The 23,387-nt window shown below is 38.6% G+C and overlaps 1 protein-coding gene across 6 annotated transcripts in view; it reads left to right on the forward strand.

The window, feature by feature from the left end:
- Positions 1–23,387, forward strand: part of dcc (DCC netrin 1 receptor) — a 520,661-nt gene that overhangs the window by 221,906 nt on the left and 275,368 nt on the right. The gene's annotated exons all lie outside the window — the stretch shown is intronic.

Here is a 23,387-nt window from a genome sequence, read left to right on the forward strand (position 1 = left end):
ACTAAATTGACATCCAAAAAGGTATAGTTAGTCTTGCTCCTCACATTTTCTCTGCTGTGGCTGTACTTTTCAGGCAAGTGTGTCACCACAAAATCAATATAGTATTAGGAAGCAATCAGAGAAAAAAATGAAATGCATTTCTGAGTACAATAAAATACATCTACATGTATACGATATCACAACAAGTATGCAAGCAGTAATATTTCGAGTAAATGCCTACTCTTGAACGGGTGACTGGTACCGAAACATGCACCAGCCTAGCATTCAAGTCAATGTGTCTCTATAATGTTCAAATAAAATGTGTATTATGATAGTATTGTATGATAAGGAACTTAACAAGCAAACCTGAACTTATTAAATAAAAATGTCAACTTTAATTAAAAGTCCCTATGGGAGTCAGGCTCAGAAAAGTCCTCAAGCAAGTGTAGACTAAAGCCCCTTTCACACACTCTGAAACACCGGGAATATCGCGGGATTTAACCGTGCAGCAGTTGCACGTGAAAACAATTTCCCGGGTTGACTGACATGGAGATTACGCGGACATTTCACGGGTCACGTCTTAGTATCATGTCCGGACTTTCCAGGGAAGCAGTGTGCGTGAAAGCAGGCTTTAAATTCCTAGGTCACAGCACGATGGCTGATGATGTAAATATCACGGCGGGCCGATCGTCACTTCCTCTACTACTCTACTTTCGCTACTACTGAAACAAGGTTGTATATACTTCAAAGCAGAAAACAACAGAGAGATGCGTTCAAGAGATTATTAAATACATATTTGCTACTACCACCATGATCTGCACCCGCGGAGGCTCCACCCGCGCCCGAGGCTTCCATGCTCACCGCGGCCGCCTTCCTACTCGGCGGTTGCGTTCAGTGGTTTATTAAATGCAAAAATACACACGATCACTGAAAAGGGGGAATTACACAATGCGTCCGTGACAGTAGAGCCGAGGAAGAGAGTCCATCGCCCATCTTTGGAAATGTGTGCTTTATTTTGTCCCCGATGTTATGGTCCGCTACTGTGGAAACAAGGTTATACTTCAAAGCATAAAACAACGGAGTGACGCGTTCAGTGGTTTATCAAATACAAAAACACATGTGATGGCTTAAAAGGGGGAAAAACACAATGGGTCCCTGACAGCAGGTCGACGGGGATCAATAAAATACTAACTTAAGCGGTAGGCTGAAAAGACAACAAAACAAAGCCAGCGGGATTCTTCCTTCCACTCTTCTCTTCGATCGGCTGGGCTTAAATACAGTCTTGATGAGCTTGAATTGGCTGCACTTACGACGTCAGGAACGCTCCTTCCAGAACATAACATGATTTGACCAACGTTGTGACAGCCGATGCCGACCAAAAATGATGTAATGTCCCGGGTTTAAAATTGCACCAGCAGGCCTCCCCGCACAGAAAGCGCCAGTGGGGAACACGGGACAAGTGTGGGAACGTGTCCAACCCCCGTCATTCTTGGGACATCGCTACATGCGTGAAAGCAATGACGCAAGTAAATCCTGCGTCACCTTACACTGGAATTTCCCTGGATATGTGTGTGAAACGTGCTTACCGTATTTTTCAGACTATACGTTGCACCTGAGTATAAGTCGCACCAGCCAAAAAATGCGCAATGAAAAGGAAAAAAACATATATAAGTCGCACGGGAGTATAATTCGCATTTTTGGGGGGTAATTTATTTGATAGAATCCAGCACCAAGGACAGACATGTCATCTTGAAAGGCGATTTAAAATACAATAGAGAACAACAGGCTGAATAGGTGTATGGTATGCTAACTAGGGCTGTAAAACGATTAAAATCTTTAATCGAGTTAATTACAGCTTAAAAATTAATTAATCGTAATTAATCGCAATTAATCGCAATTCAAACCAGCTATAAAATATGCCATATTTTTCTGTAAATTATTGCTGGAATGGAAAGATAAGACAAGATGGATATATACATTCAACATACGGTACATAAGGACTGTATTTGTTTATTATAACAATAAATCAACAAGATGGCATTAACATTATTAACATTCTGTTAAAGTGATCCATGGATAGAAAGACTTGTAGTTCTTAAAAGATGAATATTAGTACAAGTTATAGAAATGTTATATTAAAACGCCTCTTAATGTTTTCGTTTTAATAAAATTTGTAAAATTTTCAATCAAAAAATAAACTAGTAGCCCTACTCTGTCCTCAATGTGTGTGAGTACACAAATTGACAGATAGCGAACATAAGTTCCAAAAAGAAATCAGACGGTGTGGCAAAGTTGCATGGGCTTTACTGAAGTCATCTCTTTTTGACAGGAGCACGTTTCTTGTATTTTTGTAAAACTGAAAATAACAAGGCAATGTGTCAATAACTTGCATAAATCACAAAATAACATAAAATGTACACACACGTGTCCATTTGAGCAGTAGCACTAGCCAATTAGCTCACAATCATCTAACAATGTAACTGCATTTCACCATATATGTGAACAAATTCAAATACACATCATCAATAACTATCTAATGCTCATGAATATAAACAAAGGAGGAATATAACTCACAAGTGATGCATGTATTTGACACAAACAGTGTTATGGGGCTATGAGAACTGCCACTGAATACTGGATGCGGACGTTAGCTGGTCTGAATAGCACTGTCTGTTAGTGTGAGTTCGCGTCGACATATAATCACGTCAGAAAAGCGCGCCGAAACCCAAATAATCAGCTGCACTGAATCGCCAGCAGAGGGCGACATTACACCACATAACATATGCAAGTCACACCCAAGCGCCAGCAGAGGGCGGAAAAACTCCATAAAACACAATTAACAAGTTGGCCTTTCACTGTACTGACATTTAAATCTGTCTGAGCGGGCCTAGTGCGTTAATTTCGTCAAATATTTTAACGTGATTAATTAAAAAAAATAATTAACGCCCGTTAACGCGATAATTTTGACAGCCCTAATGCTAACATTACATGACGCTAGAAATTAGATCGGGCCTAAAAAATCCAGCCCGGCCCGCGGGTATTAAAGCCCGACATGGCCCGAGCCCGATCAATTAACTTGATGTGCTTGCCTGAGCCCGAAAAAACAACAAAATATTATGTTTTATCTGTAGGCACGAGCCCGGGAAAAAAAAAAACGAAATTTTATGTTTTATTTGTGAGAACTCAGGCGAAGGAGGGAATGCGGGGATGCGATGCGTGGTTGCGTTTTGTGACGATGCATATATGCATAATGAAAAGAAATTAAAGCCTGTCTTTTGTAAAGAATTCTCCCAGTTAAACAAGACTGTACGATGGATATTCAATAAAAAATTATATCTTTAATATTTGCATGTCTGTTCTAACAGGTGGATTTGACATTATTTTTAATCTCGAGTTGGCAGAAAAAAAACACACATTTTCTCAATGTTTAAATAGTCTACATATTTTTATGATCATTATAAATGCATTTACACAACGAAATATCGCTGGAAAAGTTTGTTAAATATTATTTCAGTATGAGAGCAAAGCACCACATTCATTTACATTCAGCGAAGCCGACACAGGTTTCCATATAGCACCTTCAACAATCAATTTGAATCCTTTCCATATCCCACTCCTACCACAGTTGTTTGCTTTTCAATTCCCCTGTCTTTAGTTTGTTTTTCACTCCTATAGCTGCTCCATATCGAAAAGGATATAGCAGGATGCTCGCGGAGGGGAAGATTGAAAAGAGAGCGGGGCCAGTGCGTTCACGTGCGCAGGCATGCACAGCGCCTTCTCTGTTTTATCCAAATTATTTATTTTATTTAACATCCATACATTGTTTTAGTATAAATATATGAATATATATTTATCAAAAAAAAAAAAAAAAGTTAGCGAGAGAGAAGTCGGTCCGACGCGACCGTAAATAATCACACATAAGTCGCTCAAGAGTATAAGACTCACCCTCTGCCAAACTATTAAAAAAACTGCGACTTATAGTCCAAAGAATACAGTAATAGTGTAGACCCCAAAATTCAACTGCGTATTTCGTATTGCAAATTTACTTCACTGGCCTGTCAGTCATTTGCGTACTTCTTCAGTCAATTGGAGGCTGATAAAAAATAATTCATAAAATGCAAATAGCTGAGCCTAGTCACAACAGCAAACTGGTACATACATTTGACAACGTCAACAAACAATGCCTGCATTGGACTTTACTTTTGAATTGTAGGCAATAGCGATCAAAACAGTGAAATTATTTGTTTGCATGAACAGAGAGTTGATATCAAACAGATGCCGCTGCTATTTGTCTGACTCTCGGGAGAAAATCAGCAAATTAACCTTCAGGTTTTTGCTGTATCCCCCCAGCTGGGCCTCTCCACTCTACGTTCCTTTCATGTCTTTGTTTTAGCATCCCCTCAGAGTTTGTCTATGTTCGCATCACATATTCTGTTTATAGTATGCCTCTGCAAACACAATCATGTTCTTCTCAATTAGAAGCAGTTGCGTCAGTGTTCTGATTGGAATATCTGTCTGAGTCAAGCATGTCAACTTTAGTACCTCACAAGTTTTGATTTTTAAAGATTCAAAAGATTGCATCCTGCTACGCCCATTGAGGGGTGGACTAGTGGGAGTAAAGTGGCCCAGTAGTCAATGAAGAATCGGCCCACTTCATGGATGGTGTTGGAAGCCATCCAGCAGGCAATACAAGTACCTATACCTTCATGAAAAAAAATCAAAAACATTTGATGTTTTTTGGACAAAAAGCATATAGTAAACAATAATAATAAGAAAACTAATTACAACAGCGTACTGATTTTAAAACATTTCAGTTAATCCTTTTTTTTCCTCCACAATTGGATGCTGTTGAAGACTGATGGAAGGCCAAACCTTGGTGATAATGTTTGTATGCTCACTCCACAGGCCAGTGACTATGATTAGATGATAAGGATAACGGATGTACGTTATGTCCTATAATAATGAGAGCGACCCGGCTCATTAGCTGGTTCCTATTAGAAACTTAATGAACCCAGAAAAAGGGAAACAGAACTAGCACAGTAGCTATTACTCATGTCACTGCCCGTTTCTCTTAAATATGCAAACGTCATATAATTTACATGTTGCATGTAAAAAGCTAACATTGTGCAGAGAATTTGAAGTATGTTTTGCACACGTTTTGTTTAGCTGTTACTTGTGTGGCTCATTCCATAAAATAAAATATTGTCATTTATATAGGCTGTTCTGAAAATTCAGAAAACTAATACTAGTTGCCTCACTTTTATCCTCATCCATGTTATGAATTGATGACCTCAGAAGTTGTAAATTAGGTGAGTTACTCCAAAATGGAACAACAGATGATTAACTAAAAACCGTTGACAGTTTATTCCACCTGCTGGTTGGCCTGGTACAATTTTTGGCAGGCTGAAATCCTCCCTTCTGATTAATGAAGTGGCCCCCTTCTCTGCAGGAGCTCTGTGACCCTGCCCCTTTTTTCTTTCATGTCTTATTATGTGCTCTACAGTTTTTGGGTAGTGGCGGCTCATCGGCCAACACCGCAGCAGGAGGGTTTGGCATCTTTCTAAATGTTCTCTACACCAAAATTAATACACAGAGACTGTATAATGGCAGAAGTACTGCACTGCATATTAGTAAATGGGTGCATCAGAGGAGTAACAGAGTTGGAAAATCAAAGTGTATATTGACTCTGTGGTTGCGGCTTTCCTCATTAAAAAGGTTCGATTCTAGTGACGTCAGAGTGACCATCTACCTTCTTCCAAGAAAAAGGCCGTAAAAGTGGTTCATGGGTTTTAAAATACGCAATTCATCTGTAATACCACTGATTGTAATTGGAAAGCAAGCAAATTTAGAGATCGACTTCAACCACAGCTAGCTTTCATTCCGAATAGAATTGTCCTGATTCACTCAAGTGTTTGAGATTTTCATCCAATTGGTATGGTCTGCAATCTTCAATTTTAAATAGGTTACGAACGAGTTCCGTTCCTATTCTGGCGACGTAACCCGAATTTCCGCGTAAATTTGAATTACCCTTTTAAGTAGCCCTAAATATCCCCCCAAATTTCAAATAATAATAATTTCAAATAACGATCCAAAAATATGTGTTATACGTCATTGAACCGTCCTCGCCAAGACGTTGAAGCTAAGTCCTAGCTCGACAGCAAGCAAAGCTCCAAAATGACGATGTCAGACGTCCATGCGGTTTGCTGACTTTATTCAGCTGTTCATGACATCAATACTTGCAGAATGAAAGTAAAATAAAAATGAAATTAAATCAGTTTCATTTTCAATAACAGCAAATGAAAATTTACGTGTATAACTAGCTGCTGATACGGCAATAACAATCCACACAAACAATGAGCATGTATCAGTTTGCGTCCGAACGTCTTAAAAACAATTTCATATACTCGCCCAAGTATTTGACCACATTTGAAAACACACAATAAACTAGAGTGACCATATTTGGATTTCCAAAAAAGAGGTCACTCAGCCCGCCCTACTTGAATTTTTTTATTCGACGTTCACTCAAAGGTGCCTATATCACTTTAATATACTGTATTTAAAGTGTGCCTCCTCCGTATAGACAGGAAAATTCAGATTCATTAAGAAAAAAAAAAAAAAAAATTGCCATATAGTATAGAGCAGGGGTGGGCAAACCGGTCCTCGAGGGCCGCAGTGGGTCCTGGTCTTTGTTCCAACTTATTCAACACAGACAGTTTAGCCAATGAGGTATCAGTGGAAAATAGAAGCACCTGACTGCAATCTACTGATTGCACTGATAAGAAACCGGATTGGTGAAAGGCTGTCCTCATGATGGGTATGAACAAAAACCCGCACCCACTGCGGCCCTTTGTGGAATAGTTTGCCCACCCCTGGTATAGACCCTACTCACGTGACGTCACAGCCACGCCCCCGCGCCATGTTGTCCGGATACTAGTCATGTTAATGCATTAGCGCTTCGTAGATTCCTCCTATTATGGCGTGTTTTTCTGCTTGTTAACATTAATAATCAAAATGGTGAAGTCGTGTGTGGCGGTCGGTTGCAAAAACAGAGAAGATAGACGGAGAGACTTGAATTTTTACCGTATTCCGAGAGACCTGAAGAGGAGACAGAGATTGACTGCTGCAATTCGACGAGAAAACTGGGCTCCAAACGACTACCACAGATTATGTAGTAGTCATTTTATATCTGGTAAGATGCATTTAATATATATTTAGAGGGTTTTGGGCTGACAACCACAATTAAGATCATTGCTAGGCTAATCGCCGACAACATACACTCAGACGTTGTGAATGAACTACCTGAAAATATATAATTATAAGGGGATAATCAGACAGTTGTCATACAATTAATTTACAATTTCACTATTGAGGTCAAAAGCCAAAAAATAAATTCAACTAGGGACAATCTGGAGTAGTGCTATCGCACTTCATATTTATTACGTATTATATATGTATATAGTGAGAGTGCTATCGCTAAACCATATAAACATTAAAAGCCCTAGCTCCATTGACAAATGATATGAAATACATTACACTTGACAGTGGATGTTAGCAAGAACAAAAGATTTTGAATTGAAAATTTTGTAGCTCACCTTCCGAGCACAAGATTCCTGCCGAATTTTCGTGTACGAGGACATGTTTCACCCAACCAGCAACGTAGCATTTATAAGCCTCCAAGCTCTTAAAGTTTTTCAAACTTTCATGAGAATAGGCTGATTTTGTGTGGAGAAGATAGTTGTAAATATCAGGATATCAGATGTCAGGCGAAGCCAGCGGGTCGAAAAACATCGATTTAGGCATCAAATACGGATCTGGCGAATGGATAAACTGAAGCTTTTCCACGTAACGCCTTTTATGCAACAGATCCAATGAGTTTACAGCGTCAGATAACACCGGGGCTTCCATGAATTGCTCTATAACTTGCTCGACTAATTGAAAACAATGAGAATAGGTCTGAAAAAGAGGTACAATATGGCAGCCGGAAACAGCGACACGCCCATTTTGTGACGTAGGTGAGTAGGGTCTATAGAGTGTGTCACAAATCTGAGTACACCCCTCACATTTCTGCAGATATTTAAGTATATCTTTTCATGGGACAAGACTGACAAAATGACACTTTGACACAATGAAAAGTAGTCTGTGTGCAGCTTATATAATATAGAGTTAATTTATTTTCCCCTCAAAATAACCCAAAATATAGCCATCAATGTCTAAACCCCATCAAAAAAATTGAGTACAAAACAAGTAAAAAACGTCCATCCCTAAATGTCCAGATTGAGTACTGCTTGTCATTTTCCCTCCAAAATGTCATGTGACTCGTTACAGGAGTGCTGTCAGCATTGCTGCAGAGTTTGAAGAGGTGGGGGGGTCAGCCTGTTAGTGCTCAGACCATACGCCGCACTCTACATCAAATTGGTGTGCATACAGCTTGCAGCTGTAATCATTCCCCCCTCTCTCTCACTCACTTGGCTGCACAACTTCTTCATGGTAGCAAATGGGATCTTCCTCATGTGTGCGCGTGCGTTCTTCTTCGTGTCAACATTACGTTCTTTTTCATCTGTACGTGCACTCTTACTCGCGTGTGGAAGTACTACCTGCTTTATGCTTCCTGCACCAAAATAAAAGCATGCATCACAAAACAAAAGTCAACATTATTTAGAAATAAAAAAAAAACGACTGAAGACAAAATGACGGACGAGAGACACCGGCCTCATGGCATAGAAATCACGTAAGTCGACCTGGGACTATCGTATATACAAAGTTTTGTTTGCTTTTTTTTCAGCACGGTATTGTAAGACTGACAGTATCAGTCACACAAAGACTGCTTACAGTAGAAATAAATAATACTTAAAATACACGACAATGCCAGAAAAAAAGCGCAAATGAGAGGCAGAAAGAAGAAAGGAGCCGAGGTACAGCTGAATATAAATCTAAATAGACTATAATATATACAGGTCGTGACCCAAAGAAAAATGATAAAGAAATGTAAAAGGAATTTACAGTTAGAAAGTACAGCTCTATGTGTTTGCTATCAATACATCATTATCTAAAGGTGTAACTTTATCTAACAGTAATGCTGTAATTAAGAAATAATGATTTCCTTTAAACACAGGACTGCTGCTGTTCCACAACAACAACAATGACACACACTCTCACTCAAACAGATGTCCAGGAATTAGCCTGCTGCACATACTGTATGAACAGAATCATCCATCTTCCATAATACTAGTAGAGGCTAAGGCAGTATCAACTCAAGCAGCATTTGACCAATGAAACATTCATACTGTACAATACAGGTAGTCCCCGGGCTACAATCAAATTTTGTTTCTACCCTGGCGACGTAACCCGAATTCCTGCGCAATTCGGAATTTACTCTTTAAGTACCCCTAAATATCAAAATCACTATCCAAAAACTCCAAAAGTATTGCATTTTGTTTAATGATGCCCTCTGGTGGCAGCGTTGGGTCTGGCTGGACTGTCACCTTGTATGATAAAGGACTGCTGCGCTCTGGTTTGGCCCACATAAGGCTGTAAGTTGTTTCAGCTAATATTTGTTTGTGAATGCATTTGTAATTAAGTGTAGACCTAAAGTTTGCGGAGTTACGTGTGAGCGATTTGCTAGTCGTCTTTCATAAAGAGAGTATTGCTAGGACGATTAGGAAAGTCTGTGGTTCAACTCAGTTCAACGGAATGAAAATCGGAAAATACCACCCTTGGATGTTTACAACACAAGATCGCTCATTCGCTCAATTTGCTGTCAATCAAAAAGGGATTTAGCTTCAGACAGATCATCATGCATCGTCCGGGCAGGCAGAGGCCCGCCCACTGCTCATAGACCGTCAGAGATGCAAGGCGTCCGGTTGGCGGGACAAGCCCATGCATTTATCTAATGACTTGTCTTGTTTTGGTGCTTTTGAACAACCCACTTTAAATTTGGCAGACTGCTCGCGTCCACTCTGTTTAAAGGCACTGTGAAGGTGTCCGAATGAATGAAAATAAAGCCACGTCGTAACCAATTACAAGAAGCTGTTTCTGATTGAAGGTTGAGCGTGTTGTAGCACATATTTAGTCAATGACATGGACACACAACAGTATACAATTGATCACTTGTTTATTTTTATGACACTTAATCGCCACTGGTTAGGACGCATCATAGATTCACGCCTCTAGCTGGACATACTCCTCCAGTCAGTCTTCTGGCTCCTTCACCTTTGTCATTGGTGACTCCATCACCTGCAACATTAAGCTTAAAAGGCCAGTGACTTTAATGTATGCACCTAGGGCCAGGGCACGTGACATTGGGCCTAACATTAGAAAGCTGATGAACACAGGCAGCCAGAAGGGACTGAATAACACTAGCTACAGAGTTCTACATGTCAGTTCTAACAATACAAGGATGGGGTTATTGGAGATTGCGAAGAAAGACACAGCTAGGACTTGTAATCTCTTTGGTTCATTGCTTGTGAGAAACAATGATTAGGGGTCCCACAGATGAATCTAAGCTAACCAGAAAGTTCAGAAGTAAAAAATGGAGGGACCATCAATCTGACTAAATACAGTGATTTGGAGGGACTTGAGGAGAAGAGTGAGGCTACAGAGAGAAGAGATTTGAGGGTGGAAAACTTTAAAAACTTGTGGCCCTGTTTATGTACTATGCATAACTCTAGACTGTGCTTAGTTAAGGCATGGCAAGGCAAATTTTTGTATAGAACAATTCAACACAAGGTAATTCAAAGTGCTTCACATCACATAAAAATAGAAAAATAAAAAAGGTCCCTAAAAATGACATTAAATCCTCAAGACAGTTAAACCAAAATACAGATAATCCACGGGTTACGAACGAATTCCGTTCCTATCCTGGCGACGTAACCAGAATATCCGCGTAAATCGGAATTAACCCACTTAAATACCCCCTAAATCTTAAAATAACTATCCAAAACATGTATTACAGGTCATGTTAATGAAATAAGGTAAAAAATAAGATAGAGACAGTATTTCTTCCCTGGGGTAAAATTGATCACACCATTGTTCTTCTTACAACTGACATTTATTAATTTGTTGTTGTCAAACTATGAATGCAGAATAAGAAAATACAATCATGACAGAGCGTACAACAGGGTGACCACTTCCATAAGGTCAAAATGGAGGATATACGGTACACTGCTCACATCAATTAACGGAACAAAGTGTTCCTTTAATTTTTGTGAGCAGTGTATTTAAAAACAAAGAACAATACATCAGCCTTGCGGTGTAATTTCATCAACAATAACATTTTGCATGGTTTACAGATCATATTTGTTTAACTAAATAGTAAAGAAATACCTATTAGAGGAGGTCAAACTTTTTTGGACAATTTATTTGGTTTGGAGTACAAATCTTATTTTGAAACATCCTACCAATGTCCACTGCGCATATCAGTTAAAAGCAGCGAGAATTTTAGTTTTAATTGAGTCTTTTTTTACCTTTCCATTGCCTCAAAATAATTTTGGCGTGTTTTCCTCAGATAGCTTTTAGGCATTTTGGTTTCTTGTGGTAGCTTTAAAGCAGAGTGTTTATCTGTTGACCACAACATTTCGCCAGTATTTTGGCAGAACAACGGTATTCTCACCTGCTGCTTGCCTCATTCGTTTATGTTTCGCGCTCTCTCGTTCTATGGCTCTTTTGCCCCTGCTGCTCACGTCACACTGGCAAAGCGTGCAGAAACCGTAGAAAGAGTATGGACTGCTTTTAGCGAAGAAATCGTGCTCTTTCGTCCATTCAAGGTTAAAAGATGTCCACCGTTTTGGCACATTTGCTAGCACTGTTGTAACATCTCGGCGAGGAAATGATGTTGGCAAATAGCCACGCGTGAAGCTTTGTTTACATTTTATTGAACTAATGATAGAAGACTTTTTTAACTGCAGCCACTCTTGGTCAATCACAGACCAGTTGTGACAATCGTGGGGCAGAGTTGCGTCACATAAACTGAACTGCGGCCCATTTTCTTTAAAAGCCGGACAAATAGCGTCCGGCTATGACATACCTGAAAAGTGTCCGTCCTAAAACCGGACAGGTGGTCACCCTAGCAATTCTGCCAGATAAGGCTCAATTTCTCCCAGAAAATGATTGCAATTACAAATGCTTTGGTAGTAAAGTAATAGCTTTATTTATTTTGCTTGCAATGAAAAACTTAAAAAATTAAATCATTATCATTTTACACAAAACTCCCAAAATGGGCCGGACATGGCACCCTCAGCCTAATACTTGGTCGCACAACCTTTAGACAAAATAATTGCGAACAACCGCTTCTTGTTTCCATCAATGAGTTTCTTACAATGCTCTGCTGGAATTTTTGACCATTGTTCTTTGGTCAACTGCTTCGGTTCTCTGAGATTTGAAGGGTGCCTTCTCCAAACTGCAATTTTCAGATCTCTCCATAGGTGTTCTATGGGATTCAGGTCTGGAGTCATTGCTGGCCAGTCTCCAGTGCTTTCTCTCAAACAATTTTCTAGTGCTTTTTGAAGTGCGTTTTGGGTCATTGTCCTGCTGGAAGACCCATGACCTCTGAGAGAGACCCAGCTTTCTCACACTGGCCCTACATTTGTCGAATTTGTTGGTTGTCTTCAGATTTCATAATGACATGCACACGGTCAAGCAGTCCAGTGCCAGAGGCAGCAAGGCAATCCCAAAGCATCAGGGAACCTCCACCATGTTTAACTGTGGGGACCGTGTTCTTTTCTTTAAAGGGCTCATTTTTTTCCCAGCAAACTCTATTGCCTTTTCCCAAAAAGCTTTTACTTTTATCTCGTCTGACCAGAGAATAGTCTTCTAAAACGTTTTTGGCTCTCTCAGGTAAGTTGAACTTTTTTGGCAAACTCCAACCTGGCTTCTGTATGTCTCTGGTCAGAAGTGGGGTCTTCCTGGGTATCCTAGCATAGAGTCTCTTTTCATTCAGACGCCGACGGATAGTACAGGTTGACACTGTTGTAACCTGGGACTGCAGGACAGCTTGAACTTGTTTGGATGTTAGTCGAGGTTCTTTATCCACCATACGCACAATCTTTCCTTGAAATCTCTCGTCAATTTTTCTTTTCCGTCTACATCTTGGGAGGTTAGCCACAGTGCCATGGGCTTTACACTTATTGATGACACTCCGCGCGATAGACACAGGAATATTCAGGTCTTTGGAGATGGACTTGTAGCCTTGAGATTGCCCATGCTTCCTCACAATTTTGCTTCTCAAGTCGTCAGACAATTCTTTGGTCTTCTTTCTTTTCTCAGTGTGGTACACACAAGGACACAGAACATAGGTTGGCTCAACTTTTATCCATTTTAATTGGCTGCAAGTGTGATTTAGTTATTGCCAGCAGCTGTTAGGTGCCACAGGTAAGTAACAAGTGATGTTAATTCCACAAATTAGAGAAGCATCACATTATTTTTCAAAGGATGATAATAATTTTGTCCGGCCCATTTTTGGAGTTTTGTGTAAAATGATCGTGATACAATTTTTTCCCATTCTCTTTTTTAATTTTCATAGCAAGCAAAATAAATGAAGGTATTACTGCCAAAGCATTTGTAATTGCAATATTTTTCTGGGAGAAGTTGATCATTATCTGACAGGGGTGCCAATACTTTTGGCCAAAAGTGCATTTGCTGTGCTTACAAAAACATACCTCAATGGCTGCATAATAATACCAAGGGAAATAAGATCCAACTCTTGGGTAATTCAACTAGAAAAACAGCAGCTATTAGTGGCACCAGTCTAGCGGTGAAAACGAACGCTGCTCAATAAGCTAGTGGGCTAACAGGGGAGGATCCAAAATGCTACGAAACTAACAGAAAAAAAAAGTAGCACTCAAACAAGACCGAGTGCAACAAAGGAAAGCGGACCGCACATATAGCATAATCAAATACCAGATATACATAGCAATTAGGGATCAACCATTTAGATTAAGTAGACCTAATAAATAACAAAATTGAATGACAAATAATGTACTGTACTTAACATCAATGCTGAGAGGTGGTGGACGAGAAAAAAAAAAAAAAAAAAACGACTTAAGACAAAACGGCGGAGGAGACTCCGGCGTCGTAAAGTCGGGGTACTACCTGTTAGACCAAAAATATTAAATGTAAAGCTAAATTCAAGGGGATTTAGGGGCTTTGAAAAAAGCGGGGAGATGCATTGAATAACTGAGTGAACACTGCCGACTCCTTTGTACTATGAAAAATTTCATAATGTAACTAATGTTGCCCATATGGTCAAAAAATCAAAACTAAAACATCTTTTTTCATGCATTATTCCCAGGTGGAGTAAAACATGATATAGAGACGTGCCAGATTTCAGGAGGATTTCTTGCTTAGACAAAAACACAAGGGAATAAAAAACTACACGCCTAAAATTGATTACTTGATCACCAAAGGAGACTTGTTTACAAAAGTATTTCATAGAGGCCCTTTGTGTTTCCAATGACAACAGGCAGGAGACACATTAATACGGTTCTGCTTCCTGAGGGAAACAGCTGAGGGGAGCTATTCACATGTTAATCAAGGCATCAACAACCAGCTGACCTCCATTACATAAAATCCAGCGTCTGCCTTGTCTGGATGTTGGATACATGCGCCGTCACCTGGATACTGTCCACTATTGATCAAATAATGAGCCGCAACTGGTTCACAAAAGGAATGGTTGTTATTTAAATATACACACATGCATACAGACATTCACACGTGATATTTTAGTGTTAATGATGCTGCTTCTGTGTGGACGAACTTCCACTCACCATTCACATGGAAATCGAATCTATCATTTATTTCAATGAACATCTGCGTGCCTATGTCTGTCTTTGTGTGGAATGATAAAATCCAGAGAATCTGGCAGAGGACACTCAGGCGCCATTCAGTTAAACTCTTACTTCTCCCCATGTGAACATAAACTCGTTAGCAGCCTCTTTAAATCTGCACTTAACTGCACTCCAACCACCAATTGCCTGCCATTAAAAACACCAGTGAAACCCATTTGCACACCTTATCGTTTGTGATGTCTGAAGTAATTAATGAGCTGAAGAGCAACTATCTTGCAAGAATAGAATTGAATCATTTATTTTCAAATGTCATGGTCTGGCTGACTGAAGAATGGGTGCTTACAAAGTTAATATTTTGTCACAACAGCAGTCAAAATGTAGAACACAAGGTACATAACGAAATTTCCCTATTTGTCAGTGGCTTGAATTTTGAAGTTTTTATAACTTAATATCTTAAAAAGCTGTATTATTTTTAAACTTTTTTTTTTTTTTTTTAAACATTACACAAACATTATTTTTTAAACAACTTGGTAAGGACGATATAACAGCATAACCTTCATTACACTTTTTGCTGGGGACGGGACATTAATAAGACCAAACAGATCGAATGAACAGGGGTCGGGGCTACTCTTTCCACGAACATGAACCTAATTAATTGATAGGCTAAATGATCAATGCAAAATACATCTGTTTTGACTTATACTAACTTGCATGTGTATTGGTTCAGGTAATACACTGTTGGATTCAAACCCCAAAACTACTAAAGAAACATTTTGAAAACCTCCAGAATAAATGTCTGGATTTTATGACCAAATTGAAATTGCAATAGTTCAACATAACTTAAATTAAATTATACTCACCGGACCCCCTTTTGCCTTCAGAACTGCCTCAATTCTTCGTGGCATAGATTCAACAAGGTGCTGGAAGCATTTCTCAGAGAGTTTGGTCCATATTGACATGATGGCATCACACAGTTGGTGCAGATTTGTCGGCTGCACATCCATGATGCGAATCTCCCATTCCACCACATCCCAAAGATGTTCTATTGGATTGAGATCTGGTGACTGTGGAGGCCATTTGAGTACAGTGAACTCATTGTTATGTTCAAGAAACCAGTCTGAGATGATTCCAGCTTTATGACATGGCACATTATCATGCTGAAAGTAGCCATCAGAAGTTGGGTACATTGTGGTCATAAAGGGATTGACATGGGCAGCAACAATACTCAGGTAGGCTGTGGCATTCCAACGATGCTCAATTGGTAACAAGGGTCCCAAAGAGTGCCAAGAAAATATTCCCCACACCATTACACCACCACCAGCCTGAACCGTAGATACAAGGCAGGAGTGCTCCATGGTTTCATGTTGTTGACGCCAAATTCTGACCCTACCATCCGAAATCCGAAATCGAGACTCATCAGACCAGGCAACATTTTCCCAATCTTCTATTGTCCTATTTCGATGAGCTTGTGCAAATTGTAGCATCAGTTACCTGTTCTTAGCTGAAAGGAGTGGCACCCGGCGTGGTCTTTTACTGCTGTAGCCCATCTGCCTCAAAGTCCGATGTACTGTGCGTTCAGAGATGCTCTTCTGCCTATTTTGGTTGTAACGGGTGGTTATTTGAGTGACTGTTGCCTTTCTATCAGCTCGAACCAGTCTGGCCATTTTCCTCTGACCTCTGGCATCAACAAGGCATTTCCGCCCACAGAACTGCCGCTCACTGGATATTTTTTCTTTTTCGGACCATTCTCTGTAAACCCTAGAGATGGTTGTGCGTGAAAATCCCAATAGATCAGCAGTTTCTGAAATACTCAGACCAGCCCTTCTGGCACCAACAACCATGCCACGTTCAAAGTCACTCAAATAACCTTTCTTTCCCATACTGATGCTCGGTTTGAACTGCAGGAGATTGTCTTAAACCATGTCTACATGCCTAAATGCACTGAGTTGCCGCCATGTGATTGGCTGATTAGAAATTAAGTGTTAACGAGCAGTTGGACAGGTGTACCTAATAAAGTGGCCGGTGAGTGTATATTAACATACAAAATAAATAGAAACTTGTTAATCATCTCTTGACTTTCCAGGAATGCAAAAAATAAATATATAAATAAACATTTGTCTGAAGACCACTTCACCATGTCTATCTAAATAAATAAATTAAATATAACTGAAAAAAACTTCCTTCAGGTAAAACACTACTACTGTTCAGTAAAACAAAACGGCTTTTTTTTTCTCACAGAATTTGAATTTGATTTGGACCTACGTTTGTTTGTTTTTTTTAAATTAAAAAAATCAGTTCAATATAAACATATATTATGTACATATATTATGTGAAAGATATATAATATAAAATGCTGAAGAAATCTGACCTTTTAGCCAGATTGCAGGAATCAAGCCAGCCGAAGCGCTGGCTTGATTCCTGCTGGCGCAGCTCCAACAACTTGGGTCAGCGAGACACCAACAACCCAGCCAAAAGGCCAAACTCCGCGTGTTCACCTTAGTCTTAACCCCTTGTACTGACTCTATTTTGAAAGCTGGAAAAAGGCTTCGAAGCGCAAGTTGACAACGGCAAGGTGAAACAGAAACAGACTCAGGTGAGGAGGCAGACTCGTTCCAAGGTCACCAACCAAAAGGTTCCCGAGAAAAATGACAACGACTAGTTAAACATTGTCTTTTTGTAGGCTCTCGCTGGGTGGGCTGTGGGCAGAAGAAGGGTGTGCATGGGCGTTGTCTAGGATTAGTGTCTGTTTGTGGATTGGACAGGAGGATTCGGAAGCTACTGTTGTCAGGGCAACGAGGGTTGTGGATTTTGCCACCTCAGAATCAAAGGGGCTTTTGGAGTCTTATCAGTCGTGCTATCAGTTGGATATCGGGCGTTCTCCAGTGTTCCTTGTTTTGGGACAGGATGTCCCGCCATTTGTTCTGGACTGTCCGGGAGAACTGATTGCGAGAGCTGGTGGTGCAGACGTGGGCTTTTAGATGTCTTGCCTCGTCAGCGTCAATCTTGCTCAGTCAGTTGCATGAAGCATACGTTGGGCTTCCGTGATAAGAAGGCGTCATGTATCTCTTATGCCCTATAGTCTGCTTGTTTTCCTTAAACTATGGTATAAGTGCTATTTATTTTATATTGGGTGTGTCGGAGTAACGCAAACACTCAAACAACAAATACGAGAAAAGATACTATTCCCCGATTGATTATATTAAGTGTGTTAGAGTAATACAAACAGTCGATCGGTTAATACGAGAAAAGATACTATTCTCTTCATTGTATAATGTAATAACCTGTAGAACATGAAAAGTATCGTTGACCAGTTTTTTGCTGAGTAACTAATTACTCTTACAATGAGGTAACTGAGTTACGAACTCAATTACTTTTTGGGAGAAGTAATTCATAACTGTAACTAATTACTTTTTTAAAGTAAGATTAACAACAATTCCCTGTGAAATACAGACTGCAACCTCTCTAAGCAGCTTCTTACTCACATTTTTCTGGTTCTATAGTTTCCAGCAGAGTTCACTAAATATTTCAGTTTAATTAACATTATCAGTAGGAAACATAGGAGGACACTTCTCTCTAAACAGCTTCCTACTTCAGTTTTGTAGGTCAGCAAGTTTACACAGTTTAATGTTATGCTAACTCTGATGCAGATCAGACTTTCAGAAGCAAAATTAGTAGCGTGTTTCCTTCCTCTATAACATTGATGTCTTTTTACATTACTTATAGTGGCTGCTGCTGCTGGCTGAAAAAAACTTCTAATATCCCTCCTTTTCGAAGAGGGCTGAAGAGGTGACATGATGTCGACATGTTTTTCTGTTGGGGCTGTATGAGTATGGCCGTGCGCGCGTGTGTGTGTGCGGGGTCGGGGATCAAGTAAGTCATCAGCCAAACAAATGTGTGTGGAAAAAAATGGACCGGCACATTTAGCAAGTGAAAAGGGGTCAATGTAAGTCTGGACGTAATGAAAATAATTCACTTTGTAATGGTAGGGTCAATTCTATCCTTACAATAGGAAGACAATCTAAATTACGTATATACCGTAACGGAACACATTATATCATGGAAATTTGATGTATCCTAAAAGTCAGTAATATTATCTTCAAACTGTCCCTATGCAAACCTATGCCATTGAAATTTTGCATTCCAGTGAAATGGAACAAAATGAAGCAATTATGATAGAACCTTGGAACTTCCGTTCACTAAAAATCCATTTACAAACACATTTTTCAGACAAATATTGCCTGGGTTTATGAACTATGCTTTCTGGCATCCACACGGAACACTCAGTTTTGCTATCACTCACCCTCAACCATTTCAGTGAAGTGAAAAATCTGAAATGGAGCAATTAAGGTTTAGTAAAAATCCATTTACAAATGATATTTTCAGACATAAATTGCTTAGGTTTATAAACTGTGCTTTTTGGCATCCACATGGTACACTCAGTTGTACTTTCTTTCACGGAGCACATAAGTTATTGAAGGCACTTCATGCATTTATGGTTAGGGGTGTGACAAAATATCAAAATACTTTGTATCCCAAAAGGTTATCGATATGCTCTCGCCAAGAATCGATATATCATTTTAAAATGGTGTCACTATTTAGAATAATGATAATAATAATAATGATAATAACAATAAGAACTAACAAGTTGCTACCACATTCTTCAACTTGTGTCTCATTAACTCAAAGGCTGCCTTTTACGGTGCTACCAGAGCATTCACAGCCAGTCTTTTCATTTTTTGAGACATTTACAGATCACTTACTGTTCATTTTAAGGGCATTTACAGGACCCTTTCTGTTCAGTAACCCAAAATCAACAAAAAGAGACCCATAAATGCCCCAAAATCAACAGGAACTGACAGAAAATCAACAGTTTGTTCCAAAATTAAACTGCCATGGACCGCCATAGACGTCCAATCCGTTTGAAGTGGGAGGGATGGCAGCGAATGAACAAATGTTCATTTAGGGTATCCTTGTTTTCTTGATAATGTTTTAAAATAAATATAGACGCTTAACCACAATCACAGAAAATAGTTTGAAAATTTCAAATCTATTATTCACATTAAGAAGCACTGCGCCAAATATGTGAGGATTACAAATGCTTGACGAGAACAGAACACGCAGTTGGACAGTATGACAATCCAAAGATTCCTTCCAAATATTCCCAAAGTCTGCCACTCCAAGAGGGACAGATGGTAAATATGAACAGATGTCTTTAACTGATGAGCACTCATTTGTTCTGTTTAGGACAAGCTGGGCAAGATGAATTTCCACAAGGTCATATTCAATATGCCAAGTCTCTTTTGATCAGTTTTTTTGGACTTGAAAATCCAACAGAGCACAATGGTTGCTCTAAGGTGATCTAAATTTGGCCAAGCTGCACTGAAAAGTCATGTGGGTCCTTTTTACCCTTTTGTAACTTGATTGACTTCAAATCCTGGATTTGAAAGCTTAAGACACAAAGGGGATTCGTCAGGTTCATTTTATTCATCAAATGGGAGTATTGAGCAGCTACATTTAAAACCTGCAGTTGTGCACCACTGATGGATTAAAAAGTATGAACATACAAGACCACTGAGCCACTATTCTTACATGTACAAATTGGTCTTGTGGATTGTTTAAAAAAGAGCCTTATCCATTGGCGGAAGTTGAGTGGGTGCGGGGGTCACTGCTTATAGCTGCTAGTAGCTTAGCCACTCCGAAGCCCTAAAAAATAACTAACAAACTGCACGGAAGTTGTTGAAATCAACTCCACCGACGACTTAAACCTCTGCAAACTCGAAGATTAAGCTTAATGTACAAAAATTCTGAACTTCACCTTTAAAATAAAGACCTAGTCATTGAAATATTGTCTATACAGGTTGTAAAGCAATAAAACAACAAATGTCAATGAAATGAACAAGAATCCTACAAAGGATTTCATATTGGGTCAAAATTATTTTTTGAACAGATCATGCGACTAGCAACTTTGCTTTGCTGAGCCAAAACTACACCTGAGGAAGCAAGATGGATTTTTAGAATTTCTTTAAACCTAAGCTTTCAAAAGCTTCAACAGCAACTGAGCTTGAACCTAGGATTGAAAACAAAAAGTGTCAAGATGTATATATATAAATATATATATATATATATATATATATATATATATATATATATATATATATATATATATATATATATATATATATATATATATATATATATATATATATATGTATATACCGGTATATATATATGTACATACAGTATATATATTAAGGGTGTAACGGTACACGTATTTGTATTGAACCGTTTCGGTATGTGGTGCTCGGTTCAGAACGGAGGCGTACTGAACGAGTTTCTGACGTAATGTAACCCTTACTTTTCGAAGCTGTGAGTTGATCGGGTTACAGTTTCTTTGTGTAGATTATATTTACTCCCTCTTTTTTACCATGATGAGGACCAACACGGTAGGACAGTATAACCCAGAAACGTCAATGGCGCGACAACGTTGCCGCCGCGAGAACGCAGTGAAACGCGGGCGTTAAAGTCAATCAGCCAATGCACACCAGTCGCAGTGGGGCCGCGTGTTAGACGCGTCCCAGAAGCGGCTCAACACGACACACGCGAAAAGAACTACCGTTAGCTAGGATCGGGCAGACCGTAAGTCACTCGTGTAAAAATACGGTGAATCCGGTCGATTTTCAAGCTAATATGCAATTGTAACCCACTTTTTGAGTCCATCAGTTCTCTTGAGTGGTAGATCGGGGCACAGTTGACTTGTCTTTGTGATTTACTGCTGTCTTTGCTATAATAATAACCAACACGGCCCCGTGTTCAATACAAAACCCTCCTACAACAACAAAACAAGTAGGAACTAATATTCACGTAGGAACTAAAGTTATACAACATAGAATATATAATATAAATGAATACTACATCACATTTGTAAAATATAAACACATAATAAAATAAATAATAGTCCATTTAAATACAGTAATTTGAAATGAGCTAAAACACCTGTAATTAAATAATAAGAATAATACACAGATCCTGCTTACACAATTAAATTTATTAATTTCTGTGTGGCGCTTTAACTTGAGAAAATCCACCAATAAAGCTTTTGAAAACCGTTCATAAGAAAAAAAAAAAATTCATTGAGGCATTTCATTTGTAAAATATATGTTCAAATCTTTGTCATTGGGATTGCTTTTCTCTTTAGCACAGGACGTCTTTTTTCGTCTTTTTTTCAGAAAGAAAGCTGACCAATACGCGGGGTCTAAAAGGCAAATTGTTGTTGGATTATCTTTAAATACCCTTTACTTTTTGAGCAAAATTCTAGCTTTGTATAGGCTAATGTTCCCATTGTTGAAAGCACAAAGGTGTGTATTAAACAACTAGCACATTTATATTTTGCATTTTGTTTTCTTACTGTACCGAAAATGAACCGAACCGTGACCTCAAAACCGAGGTACGTATCGAACTGAGATTTTTGTGTACCGTTACACCCCTAATACATACATTATATATATATATATATATATATATATATATATATATATATATATATATATATATATATATATATATATATATATATATATATATATATATATATATATACATACAGTATATATACAGTATATATATATATTTATATTAGGGCTGTCAAACGATTACAATTTTTAATCGAGTTAATTACAGCTTAAAAATTAATTAATCGTAATTAATCGCAATTCAAACCATCTATAAAATATGCCATATTTTTCTGTAAATTATATATATATATTCTGTAAAATAAATTGTTGGAATGGAAAGATAAGACACAAGATGGATATATACATTCAACATACGGTACATAAGGACTGTAGTGGGCATTTCACTCTACTGTCATTTAAATCTGTCTATGCTGTCCTCACTCCGAAGCGTCTACTTTTCCAAAGCTAGACAGCTAGTGAACGACGCCTTAATAATCAGACTTCCTTTTTCATCTGATTTATTAATAAAATGGCCTCAAACCATTGTCCTCTTTAGACCGTCGTAAAACTTTTTAAAAAAGTACACAAGCATTGCATTAGCAACAACGTTAGCTTAGCACGCTATACAGGTTCACTAAACATAAACAAAAAGCGTCTCATACAAAAAATATAACATTTCGCTTACTAACATAATATGTAAATTCTTTACAACAACCATACTTACGGACAAATCTTGTCCATGGATCATATAAGCACAACATTACAACGTAGGCATCAGCCTGAGACGTCGTGCAGCCATATTGATCTGGCAAGAAGACAATAAACCATGTCGCAAAGCGACCACAAGAGTTCGCTGTTAGACAGCACAAAAAGCCTTGCTGTAAAACTTACCAAAAGGCAGAATACTGTCTGAGCGGGACATGTGCGTTAATTGCGTCAAATATTTTAACGTGATTAATTAAAAAAATTAATTACCGCGCGTTAACGCGATCATTTTGACAGCCCTAATTTATATATATATACATATATATACATATATGTATATATGTATATATATACATATATATATATAAATACATATATATATACATATACATATATATATACACACACACACACACACACACACACACACACACACATATATATATATATATATATATATATATACATATAT

This window comes from Corythoichthys intestinalis, chromosome 17 (assembly GCF_030265065.1).
Source record: "Corythoichthys intestinalis isolate RoL2023-P3 chromosome 17, ASM3026506v1, whole genome shotgun sequence".
Classification (NCBI taxonomy): Eukaryota; Metazoa; Chordata; class Actinopteri; order Syngnathiformes; family Syngnathidae; genus Corythoichthys; species Corythoichthys intestinalis.